This window comes from Hesperophylax consimilis, chromosome 6 (assembly GCF_061612785.1).
Source record: "Hesperophylax consimilis isolate HC1 chromosome 6, BYU_Hcon_1.0, whole genome shotgun sequence".
Lineage (NCBI taxonomy): Eukaryota > Metazoa > Arthropoda > Insecta > Trichoptera > Limnephilidae > Hesperophylax > Hesperophylax consimilis.
The window spans coordinates 40,620,951-40,634,679 of NC_142841.1; positions in this window are offsets into that span (position 1 = coordinate 40,620,951).

The following is a 13,729-nucleotide window of genomic DNA, read 5'->3' on the forward strand; positions in this document are numbered from 1 at the left end:
TCGCGACAAGACTGAAGAACGCGCGGCCTGCTGTCGGAAGGTAGACAAGCGGATGTCAAGTGCTTCGCGTTGTACTAGCAGATACTATCTAACTCCTATCCACCTGTCATGTAGGTTAGGGTGGACTGTTTTTGAAGCGTAGGCCGTAAATATCCTTTTAAAGATAACGTTCTCTCAGGAGTCACAAAAGTTGCGTATTTTTACAATTTAGATACAAACGTTATTTTAAAAATATTTCAGAGTCATTTGTCGGTAGATATCTTTTACTAGTAGTTCTATGAACACACTGAAAAACTTACTGAAATAAAATTTTGCTAACTCATTAAAAAACTGGTAAAATTAACCGCATACCTGTTAAAAAAGAGACTGCAGGTCTTCAACGAAAGAATCGATAGGTTTCCTAACAACTGTCGGAAAAATACGAATATGTTATTAGGGTGTTGGAAAAGGTATAACATTTCGTCATTATATTTATCAGGACTTCATGAACACGTGTTCCGATATATTCTGAAAAGACTAATAATTTATTAGGAAATGGATTACAATCACATTTTTAACAGGATTTATATAAATAAGCCATACTCATCGCTTCCAAAAAGTATGTTCTAATAATTTTCTATAACTTATTTTTTATATCAAAACTAAAATCCTCTGAAATCATGACATTTATAAGTAGGTACTTACAAATCTTATACGGACTTACTTATAAATAGATCACATTAATTTCTTTTTGACTTTCAAATAAGAAATTTAAAACAAAATCAGGCCGGTAGGTACCATAGTATTAATTACTGAGTTCTAAATTAAATACAAAATGAATGAAGTTTTGTTAAAAAGCCAAATAAATCATTCAGTTTAGGTGTGTGTTGGTTATAAAAGATGTTATTCAAGTCAACTTATATCATTTATTCTGAAGAGTGAGTAATCTGAACATTTGAATGAATGTCCGACTTGAAGAGTGAGTAATCTGAACATTTGAATGAATGTCCGACTTGAAGAGTGAGTAATCGTATCATTCGAATAAATGTCCGACTTGAAGAGTGAGTAATCGAAACATTCGAATGAATGTCCAACTTGAAGACTGAGTAATCTTATCATTCGAATGAATGTCTTATTTGAAAGTTTTGACTGCCCAGCCTAGTGTATATGATAGGTAGGTACTTAGGTGTTTTAAGTTTAACAAATAAATTGTTGAGGTTTGTGGTCTTGCTGCTGAGAGCTCTGTTGAAACGTCTCCTTCTAACACGTGAATCGTTTACGAGAAAGAGAGAAAGGACACAACATAGGTTTATCGTAACGTGGGTAACATAATAGTTCCAGGTGGTTTCAGTTGAAATGGTTCGGAAAGAAGAGGATAAGGATTATCAGGAAGGCATTTTATGTGTAGAAAGATTTATCCAGATGTAATATAAACTGCTTATATTCAATTTAAATAGCCTATTTGTTTCGGAGAGAAATAGTACCAACCTAAATTTATTTATTTTGATGTCAGATTTTTTAGTAACGCTGATGTAGAATATACGAAAAAATAGTGGTCTCAGGAGAACCTGAGGCAAATAAATGACGTCAACTGTGTGTTGTGTGTAGGTAATTTAAAGAAAATAAAGGAATTGACGCTCTGGCAAGGAAAAGATGCGGGGGTGGGAAGGAATCTGGCGGTCAATGAGTCCAGGTACAAGGTAATTTGTCGAGAGAGTCCAGCTGGACAGGTGAAAAGATCTCCCTCAACTGGCCTCTCCCAATCTGATCTGCCACGCAGCTGGTGGGTAGCCGCATCCGCCACCAAAACTTGGAAAAACCTTACTCCATGAATCCGGGCACTCCTGCTAAGTCACCAAACGTAGTGAACTGCTTGGGATGACCTATGGCAGATGGGTTGGTTATCTTTTAAGCCGTGAGGTTGTGGGTTCTATTACGACCTTGAAACAAAATATATTGATGTGTACGATGTTTTAATTTCATAAAAATTAGCAAAGAGTACCATGAGTACCAAAGCGTTCATAACAGAATCTTGTAACTTCCCGACTCGGATTAAACGCATGGACAATATAAGGCGTAACTCTTACGCTTACTTAATTAAGTAGGTACCTGGATAGATTAAACACAAGTTGATAAAAACATAATCAAGGGCAGAAAAGCTCTGAAAATTATAATAAAAACCCACAAAGATTATCCTAATACATTTCAATCTCCACGTGAAATAAAGATTATGATGTAAAACATTTAAAACCTTCTTAGATATAATATGATAATCTAATAAATCTTAGCTCTATTTGCGTTAACTCGTCCCCAAATCTTCGTCCACATGTTAACCTTACTAGAAAAATAACGCGATATTAATGTTATGTTTTATAAAATTATTATAAGCATTAATTAGCCGCCTGAAATATCCGAAATATCTTCCGAGTAAAAATATAAATATATTTCAGGCGACTAATTATTGCTTATAATAATTTGTTATCTTTTGTGCTATGCATAAAAAACCCTGTCTTATAAACATTAGTTTATCATAAAAAAAATAATAATGTTTTATATTTATAGGAAGAAAGATTTACCAGTAGGTATAATACCTACGTAAATGCGCACATAATATTTTGTTAATAGAGTTAGAAAATTAACAATGATGTAAACACTATGCGAGTGTCTGCTGCCTTGCTGTAGGTTAAATAATTATGAAAATTACTCAACTACAGTGTGTTTAGGCAAAACGCTTTTGTTAACCATCCAGTTCATTTGTAAGAATTGAAAATGATATACTTGCCGTACGTTCCATAGTTGAAGATACTCGAAGTTGAATAATTCATAAAATTTTAAAGATAATTTTCTAGTTTTGTGAAAGTTCTATTCAAGTTCTGTTATTACTTCAGTTATATTAAGCAATTGGCCCATATTTGAATTTGATGAATTGTTCATATTCTGTGAAACAACCAGTTCTAAGTACAGCTCTGGTGAAGGATTGTTGATCAAATTTGAAAAGTTGTTGCTGTAGCCGTATTTGGTGACCAGATCTTAATAGTCAGGTACTTCTATACTACCGTCTCCCTATCTCCTTCCCCTCTCCACTATCTTAAGCCTCGCAACCAATTGGGGATGTTTTAGCTACACTGTCTCCAGACTAGCGATGGGTCATGATGACTTATTTTGTGAAGAGGAGTCACGGTACCAATTCTGTGTTTTTGTATGGTTTAAAATATCGACTCAATTAAACGAAGGCTCAATTGAACGGTATTCGTGAGCTCAGAGCGTATAAGCAATGCGCAATGAGAATACTGTGCTCAGGCACGATACGACTCGACTGATACTGCTTCCCCGATACGGCTCCCAGCTCCCAGCTAACAGCTCCCAGCTCACAGCTCTCAGCTCACAGCTCACAGCTTCCAGCTAACAGCTCCCAGCTCTTAGCTAACAATTCCCAGCTCTTAGCTAACAGCTCACAGCTTTACGACGTACGCCGCCTCGTAACACGAGGTAAATAAGATGCTAGATAGTTAGTAGTTGTTGGTACATAGTCCAATTGTAGATGTCGGACTGTCAGATGCCGTTCACGTCTAACAAGCTTGTAGCAAGAGTATGTAATAACAATTAGGGGAGAGTATGGTATATCGAACCGGTCGGTAAATTGTACCACCTCGATATTTTTGCTACGGGTCACTATTTTTTAATCCTGATAATATTCTGCCAACCGTTAGAAGCGTCATAGTCGTCCCTTCATTTTTATTTAGTGTTGGATCGTGCGTGCGCTGGCAGTCGAGTATTTTTGTTTTTTCACAATTTTCATCTAATTTTTTTCGGCTCCTGCGTAAGGTGATTTCGTGTTCAAAGGTAGGTATGTTAGTTTTTTCTCAAATTAAGTTCACTTAGCTTGTTTGTATTCTGCAAATTACGATTGCAAAATCATATTGTCACTTGTCGTTTACATGTTTTGTTGTCATTTTTTCATAAAAACTCAGAGTTTGTTAAATCGTACCACAAGTGGTACGTCGTAATTTGTTAGTTGTTTTATAAGTTAATTATTTTCTAGTTTTAAATTAAAGAGTTCAGTACAACAAACACCAGAGATCCCGTCAGAGCCTTTGTTGCGACCACCACCACCAGTGACCTCGTCAGAGTCTTCCTTTTCACCACCAGATGAAAAGTTCAATTAAAAAAGTTGAAAAGTTCAAATTCAGAAAGTTGAATTGGGGTAAACGAATTCAAACGCGTGGACTTACAATTTTCATTTTTCATTTAATCTTTTCAACTATCAATTCTTGAGATTTCTCCAATACCAAAGAACCAAAAAAGAAGAACACGCGCATGGCACAAAAGGCTGCTGAAATAACAGCAAGTCCGTATAAAAAATGTTGCTGCTGGTAGACGTTCAGCTGTCAAAATGCCCAAATTAAAAATTGCAAAAAAGAAAAATAAGATTATTGAAACTGATAAAAAGCCCATTAAGGGTAAGAAGTGTGCTCGACAAAAGAAGGCCAATTGCAGAAGTAGTGAAAGTGAAGATGCTGACAGTATTGTCGTTTTGAACGATTCGGACACGGATATTGATGATGACGATAAAGAAAACGTATGCCACCTATACTTTGGCGATTATTTTGAAAAGGCAGGACCCAAAGAAGACTGGATCCAGGGCGTTCGTTGCCATCAATGGGTGCATGAAGCTTGCACCAGTAACCCAGTCATTTGCGACACATGCATGCCTTAAAAATGTCCATGTTTTCTTCGATATAAATTGGAATAATGGTCTAGGTACGATTTACCATACCGGTGGTACGATTAACCGTACCGGTTCGTTAAATCGTACCGAAAACTATTTTTTATAAAACGTTTAATTTGAAAACATTCCAGATGTCTATAAAATATGATTTAAATATATATCGTACCCAATAAAATAAGTATTAATTTGAACCCAATTCTCTAACCCATTTCGATCATACAGGATTGAGAGTTAAGTGCGAAGTGGTACGATATACCATACTCTCCCCTAATACTTTGATAATTTAAATGGCCCTATTTACTAAAATATCTCCTGATAAAAACGGGTAACAGTTCAATTGAGCCGAGGTGCGGTTTTGCGGGAGTCGTACGAACAATGCTCATCAAAAAGAACTAGCTCAAATAACAAATCATTAAATGACTACAACTAGTCATTAAATGACTCATCGCTACTCCAGATGGTCGAGAGTAGTTATGATGCTTGTGCGGTATTCATATATTGTTTAATTATTATCATTTCATAACGTAATACTTAATAAAGTTTGCCATCGCCGTGTTGAATTGTATTTGTTTTGCGCGATAAGCCGTGAGAAAAAACGGGCGTGATTCGTACGTACCGCCAGTTAAAAGTGAATATTTATTTATTTGGATAAAAAAATCTCATTGTTCATTTTCTATTTTCACGTCCATACTCGTAGGTGTATTATAATTCCTGGCTCTACGTAAGTCACGTCAGAGCTTCTATGTGGAACGGGGTTATGGAGGTTGTACGGTACAAATTACTTCAAACTATGGAGGCTACAATACCTTAATACGGATTTTAAAACTGCGTACACGCACAGTGGTGTTTTTTATACAGAAGAGACTGCAATATAAATACATTAATATTTTTTGTAAAGCCTTCAATAACCGTGTGCTCAAATACTTGATGAATAAAATCATAGGTTGGTCCATCATTATAAAACTATACATAAATCAAGTTTACCAAGGACGGATTCAACGAAGGATTACAAAAGTAAGATCTGGGAAAGAAAACCCTATGAGGGGTCGGTAGGAATCGGGAAAGGGGAGGGTCAGTGTGTCCAGGAATGACGGACGTTTGATTTCATCACTCCCACTACAGTGCATAGCAATGGGCCGAGAGAATCCTGCTGGAGAGGTAAAATATCTCTCTCAACCAGTCTCTCCAAATCCGGCCCGCCACAGGTGTGCAGAAGTATTGGTTATCTAAAAAAATCCCGGGGCGGCGGTACCCATACCCGCATCCCAAATTCGGATAGGTTTTATAAAGAAATTTGTTCAAAAAAGCAATAAATTAAGAAACGTTTCAATCTAAATACCTCCAAACAATAATTATAATTTTTTAAGGTTTTTTACTAAATATGATTTTGTTATCCATTTTTAAAACTAAATCTGTTTAAAATGCCAGCCGAAGACATCTATTATAATACAATTTTTGATTTGATATAATCTCTTCGGATAAAAACAATCATAGCACACCACTGGTAGTTTATTTAGCGGAATGGACCAGGTTTTTATACAGATAATTTTACCACGGTACCTCTAGTACTTAACTACATTTAAATGATAAACTTTTAACAAAATTATAACCTCACCTCCTCGTGCGTGACATATCTAAAGTCAAAGTGTATTAGAAGCTAATGACACGTTTTGTTCAACGTCCTCGAAAATATATTTGAAATCATCACGCACTAGTTTCTTTTTACTCTACTTTGATTTATTACATCAATCCACGTCATAATTTAGAGTCGAGTGTAAAGGACACATCGTTTTCTCAATCTAATGGTAATGTTCTGGTTTTGGCTTGGTTGCTAAAGGAATGTGCACCAGTCTGTTATATTGCAAGTCACGGTTGAATATCTCAGGAATAAGGAATCATATCGGCCTTGTAACTGCGAAGAACTTAAAAAAGTTAAATAGTGGTGAGAGGCGTGGCAAGAGTTAAAAACTGGGATCGAATAGAAACTCGACAATCGGAGATGGGCATCTCTACCTTGTTCGTAGAAAATACACAAATCAGATGGTTTGGATATATCAACGGATGTATTTTCATAAAAAACTTAAATTTGGAATTTGCGGTTAAAATACTTAACAAAAAGAAAAAAAAATAATCGAAAAGTATAGCAAATGTCTAGAACGGGTATGTGCTACTTTATTTATTTGTGTTTTGTATTATAAAATATATCCCATTAGAGAATCCAATTTTTCATAATTTCAGATGCAATTGTATGTGAGTTAGTGAGGATAATTATTTTTAAAAACTGATTCTATTTTCAGTGTAACGGCCTTGTGATCTAGGTGATTTTGATTGTAGTCGTCTTGAGAAAGACGATGTGACATACAGGAAATCTCTGGAGCAGTGAAGCAGATATGAATGTGGGCACGGAGGATGGAACGTTACATACATAGTTCTACCGTTATACCGTCGTTATACCGGCTCTAGAGCTGGACATGATCAGTCTCAAGTGTTCTCAAATGAACTCGATCTTGCTATATTCAACTAAACCAATTTCAATTAATCATTTAATCGCTATACCGGCTCTAGAGCTGGACATGATCAGTCTCAAGTGTTCTCAAATGAACTCGATCTTGCTATATTCAACTAAACCAATTTCAATTAATCATTTAATCGTTATACCGGCTCTAGAGCTGGACATGATCAGTCTCAAGTGTTCTCAAATGAACTCGATCTTGCTATATTCAAATAAACCAATTTTAATTAATCATTTAATCGTTATACCGGCTCTAGAGCTGGACATGATCAGTCTCAATTGTTCTCAAATGAACTCGATCTTGCTATATTCAACTAAACCAATTTCAATTAATCATTCAATCGCTATACCGGCTCTAGAGCTGGACATGATCAGTCTCAAGTGTTCTCAAATGAACTCGATCTTGCTATATTCAACTAAACCAATTTAAATTAATCATTTAATCGTTATACCGGCTCTAGAGCTGGACATGATCAGTCTCAAGTGTTCTCAAATGAACTCGATCTTGTTATATTCAACTAAACCAATTTCAATTAATCATTTAATCGTTATACCGGCTCTAGAGCTGGACATGATCAGTCTCAAGTGTTCTCAAATGAACTCGATCTTGCTATATTCAAATAAACCATTTTCAATTAATCATTTAATCGCTATACCGGGTCTAGAGCTGGACATGATCAGTCTCGAGTGTTCTCAAATGAACTCAATCTTGCTATATTCAACTAAACCATTTTCAATTAATCATTTAATCGCTATACCGGGTCTAGAGCTGGACATGATCAGTCTCGAGTGTTCTCAAATGAACTCAATCTTGCTATATTCAACTAAACCAATTTCAATTAATCATTTAATCGTTATACTGGCTTTAGAGCTGGACATGATCAGTCTCAAGTGTTCTCAAATGAACTCGATCTTGCTATATTCAACTAAACCATTTTCAATTAATCATTTAATCGCTATACCGGCTCTAGAGCTGGACATGATCAGTCTCAAGTGTTCTAAAATGAACTCGATCTTGCTATATTCACCTAAACCAATTTCAATTAATCATTTAATCGTTATACCGGCTCTAGAGCTGGACATGATCAGTCTCAAGTGTTCTCAAATAAACTCGATCTTGGTATATTCAACAAAACCAATTTCAATTAATCATTTAATCGCTATACATGGACATGATCAGTCTCAAGTGTTCTCAAATGAACTCGATCTTTGTATATTCTACTAAACCAATTTCAATTAATCATTTAATAGCTTTACCGGCTCTAGAGCTGGACATGATCAGTCTCAAGTGTTCTCAAATGAACTCGATCTTGCTATATTCAACTAAACCAATTTCAATTAATCATTTAATCGTTATACCGGCTGTAGAGCTGGACATGATCAGTCTCGAGTGTTCTCAAATGAACTCGATCTTTGTATATTCAACTAAACCAATTTCAATTAATCATTTTGTAAAATGATAATAACTAGTAAGTCTAAAAAGGTGACGGTCGCAACTGGAAATCGGATCCAGGACCACTGTCTTACAGGGACAACGCCTTAATCCACTCGGCCGTTGTGGCCTGTAACTTTGGCTAATTAGTTGATCTCATATTTCAAAATACTAGATATTATCTCTTAACTTATTTCATCCGTTTTTTTTTTGGCTGCTGTCTTTATGAATGAGTAAAAACTTATTTATTATATATTTTCTCTGAATTATTTGTTTCATGTTTTTTAACTTCTATCTGTTTTTATATATTCCTATTCAATGATTAATTTTACATTGAAGAAGAAGTCATTCCAATAAAATAGAATTTCAATTAAGTGTAAATTCGGAATGGTGGTATCTTACCAATGCGAAACTGAGCGGTTTTCTCGCTCTGGGTAAAAACGAACCAATCGGTCATCAGGTCACCGTCATCACTTATCACTGTCATCAGATATCATCGTGATATTTGTCTCATGTTTGTCGGGAACCCATTGATTTGTCATGGTAATTTTCTATCTCTAGGCGCTATTTTGAGTGACTCCCCTCGAACAGCCTCTGCGTTTGCTATCTCAAGCTTTGTGAGAGGAGACCAACTTGACGAATTTTTTTATGGAAAAGTTTTTGAAATAAAATTGTCGTACTGCAGTCATAAATTACTTAAGATATATGAAACATATTATCTATCTTTCCATAATAAACTTTATTTATTTAAAGTTTAACACGAAAAAGTCATAGATCACATACTTCCCAAGATGCCTTCCATTGATATGCTTGGTATAACTCTAAGGAAAGGTTGTTTAAGCTCTGATAAAGTTAATATTCATGCTGTTAAAGTCCTTTTCAAGTTCTGTTACTATCCAAGGACTATGAAACAACCGGCCTATTTTGAAATAAGAACAGAACTTGAATTTTAAATTTTAAATTTAATGAATTGTTAATATTATGTGTAACAACCGAAGTGACCAGCTAAGACACGGTGGTTCCTTCAAAGCCAGAGTCAAGTTAGCCTCTCAGAAGCTGAGCGTACTGTAGACTGTAGATGGTCGGCAGAAACTTTAATAGTACACGGAGAAAAATGATTTATTCAAAATCTATTCAAATTATTCGTAATCCGGTTAAAAATGGGATTGCAGGCCGCATTTTGATAAACTTTTGATACATTCCTAACATATCGGAACATGTGTTCACGCACCTGCACCATGGGTGATAATATATGACGAGAATATTAAGATTTTTGTCAAACCTATCAATTCATTCGTTATAGACCTACAGTTCCGTTTTTATACGAATTACTGATAATTTGAAGATATTTTTAAGAAATTAGCCATTCTTAACATCGGTAAGTTTTCTCCGTGTACACAACCACTGACCCTGTAAAATCGCAATTTGGCGGCCAGCCACCTTGATCCTTAATACTTGAAAATCCCTTGACTCTGTGCAGAAATGGGAGGTCCGTTTGATAGATTCCCCCCTCTTAACAAACGGTTTGCAATCTTTAGAGTACAGGCGTCAGATAGTTATGCTGTCCTTGTTCTACCGGTACTAAAATAGAAGATGTTCCTGAGCACTAGCGTCGTTGATCCCTTCGGCCCCAATGCATAGTCGGGAAAACCGCCAAACGCGCGCCCAACACATGCACACGGTTGCCATTTGTCACATGAAAAGGGTTCGCTTCTACGACTCGTTCTTGAGTTCAACAGTTCCGTGTTTCCACCCTTCTTTAACATAGGTCTCTTCCTGAATCATGTTCACTCCTTTCTCTCCTCAAATAGATCCTTCACACAGCATCCCCTATGACGGTTCCATGCTAACTCAACACAGTGACTATTCAACACACCTTTAAAGAGTGATATAAAGTTATTAAAAATGATGAAAAAAATGTTTTTTAACCTAACCTAACATAAACTACTTAACCCAGTTAATAAAGTTTTTGTTTCATCACTTTCCATGACTTTATATAAGTTTTTAAAGATGTGATGAATTATCTTTATGATGATTTATCCGGTCACCCCCTATGACATAGGTCCTGAGAGACATTTTCTTCAGTGCCTCCTGTGTGGAGTTAATGTAAAAAAAAGATACCTGATAATACTTTTTTATTGCGCCAGAGTTTGAATCTATGATCTCTATAGCCATTGTCAAAAGTTCAAGCGTTCTGCAAAGGAGGTCGTTATGTTACAAAGGTATAGGTAAACATTGAACAAAACAATTATATTTGACTTTGTCAAGATCAAAATTTTGTCATATTATTTCACTGTGCAATTATCTTCCCACTAAACTTGTGGGTTTTTTGGCATTTTTCGTCAAGTTTCTTCTAACTTCCCCCACTCAATCACAAATTACACACTCGAAGTAAATTCTCGTGTATGATAATTGCTATGGGGTGCCGGCCGCGTATTTTCATTCCTATAATTTTGTCATCTCGAGTATTTATAATGGCTGTGACTTTTTCCAAGGCCACAGATGATTATTTGTGAATTTATCATATTTCTTTGTTAGTTATTAAACGACATATTATGTTGCGTGTGAACAGGATGCAATGATTTACATGTGTTGCATCTCCCTCCGATTTCGTTAATAAATACTCCTTTAGAGTATTTCCAAGGAAATGTTAACTAATTAAAAATATTCATGAGAAAAATCTGTATTTGTGCTTACTGATTCAATGATATTAAAGCATTGTTTGGGTATTTATTATGCTTTACTGTTTTGTTATTGTACATGCCATGTTTTAATAAGGTAACTACGTACCCTTTTTATTATTATCAGTCACATCATTTGGCTGCTGGGTGAAGGTCTCTCGACCGATGTTCTCACTAAGAGTCTCGTGCTTAACGCTTTACTACACTTGTAGTAAGTTATTCCCATTCCAATTCCAATACAAGCCAGTTATTGTACTGTTATGGAAGTTTAACCCCTCAGGATAATTTGTTCGGTTTTGGTTACCAACAGCTTTTACCCGTAGAGTCAATTTGTTCGCTTTTGGGGACAGCTCATATAGGTCTCATGGAAATAATTGTTTCTCCCTTACTCTCATCGTGATAAATATGATTTAAACGGTATTAGAAAGAGAAAACACTACCCTTTATATTCAAATCTATAAGTAAACTACAGAAGAATTAACCAAATTTTCCGACCGCAATTAGAAATTTTTATATAATATTTTCATATGAAACTACAATAAGAAGGTGACTGTAATGTTTATAACACATTTTTCTAATAAATAGTGTATTTTATTAGACAAATATGTTATAAAATTGTAAAGTTTATAACAAATTTGTCTTATAAATTGTGTATTTTATTAGAAAAATGTGTTATATAACTGTAATATTTATGGAACATTTTTCTAATAAATTGTGTATTTCTTCTTTTTCCGTAATTTTTGTTCAGTGGTTAGACGAAAAAACTTGAGGTAAGCCTAAAACTAAAATATTATTATGTATTTTGAAAATTATATTATACCTATAGACAGTTTGAAAATGGCCTTGAAAACCGAAACAGCCATAACAATAACAAAAAAACAGAATGATATGTTGTTCTAAAAAGAAGCTCATTTTATAACATTCGAAAAATTTTTTTTTTTGGATACGTTGAAAAAATATTGCATTTATTTGGATTTTATTGCAAAGCTGAAATACACTCGAATTCTCCGACCTTCTGGTATATATTAGTCAATATGCCAGAGGTTTGATGGTTAAACAATACTTGTGAAAAAAAAGTATATAGAATATGAGCATGGCAAACTAAAGCGTATCTCTTGTTCCCCAGATCCTAACTATTTTGATGACTTTAGTAAAAAATAAGCTTGGAAACAATACATATTTATAATCTATATCGAATGGAAACATGCATTTATAATATTTGCAGTAAGTACATTTTTTTGTAATTATTTCGATCCATCCAAGCAATTAATGGGTAATCCACACCTTCACATTGAAATGCCTTCCATGTAGATTTGAATGGAAACTAATGTCGCCACTGACTTAGACCTTTTAACTGTTAAATCGAGAGGGCCAATCGACAAAGCGTACTCTGTCTCTCTCAGATTCCATTTGATTTTGAATTTTCACACAGAGACAGAATGTTTGCTTTTGAAATTAAAGCAAAGAATTATCAGACTTTTGAATCACAAAAATGCCAAAGTAGCATTTATTGTGTTCTTCTTTATTAAATGCATCCTAGTAAGGGTGCCCGTTAACACTATTTCTTAAGACAGATTGCTTTAATTTAGTGTATACCAGACATAATTTAGTGTATACCAGACATAATTTAGTGTATACCAGACATAATTTAGTGTTTACCAGACATAATTTAGTGTATACCAGACATAATTTAGTGTATACCAGACATAATTTAGTGTATACCAGACATAATTTAGTGTATACCAGACATAATTTAGTGTATACCAGGCATAACCTATCATGGCTTACTATCAGAATATCAGAGGCTGCCGCACAAAACTTAGTGAGTTGAGATCATCGATTCCAATCCATCCCTTCCATATATATTTCCTGACTGAAACTTGGTTGGATCCGTCCTTTAACACAGAAGAACTAGGCTTCACTTCACACAACACCTACCGCTTAGATAGAAGTACCGCCACCAGCACCAAATCAAGAGGAGGAGGTGTATTAATATCAGTCACCAAATCTATAACTTCATCCAGGCTAAAATGCAAACACAAAAATATAGAACAAATTTTCCTACTACTCAAGACGAACCTAGGAAAAATCATTCTTGGATGTGTTTATATTCCTCCCGGATCAATTACACAAAATTACGTAAACCACATTGAAGATGTAGAGACCCTCAAGCTCAAATATCCGGAAGCTAGAATGCTGCTAATCGGCGACTACAATACTCCCAATATAGACTGGATTACCCATAGCGATAACTCAACAACTCATTTTAATACATCTGCTAATGCTCGTGAAATTATAAATATGTCAAATTTCCTAGGTCTTAAACAAATTAATAACGTATACAACTCTAATCACCACTTACTAGATCTTGCATTTAGTAGCGATCCTTCAGTAAA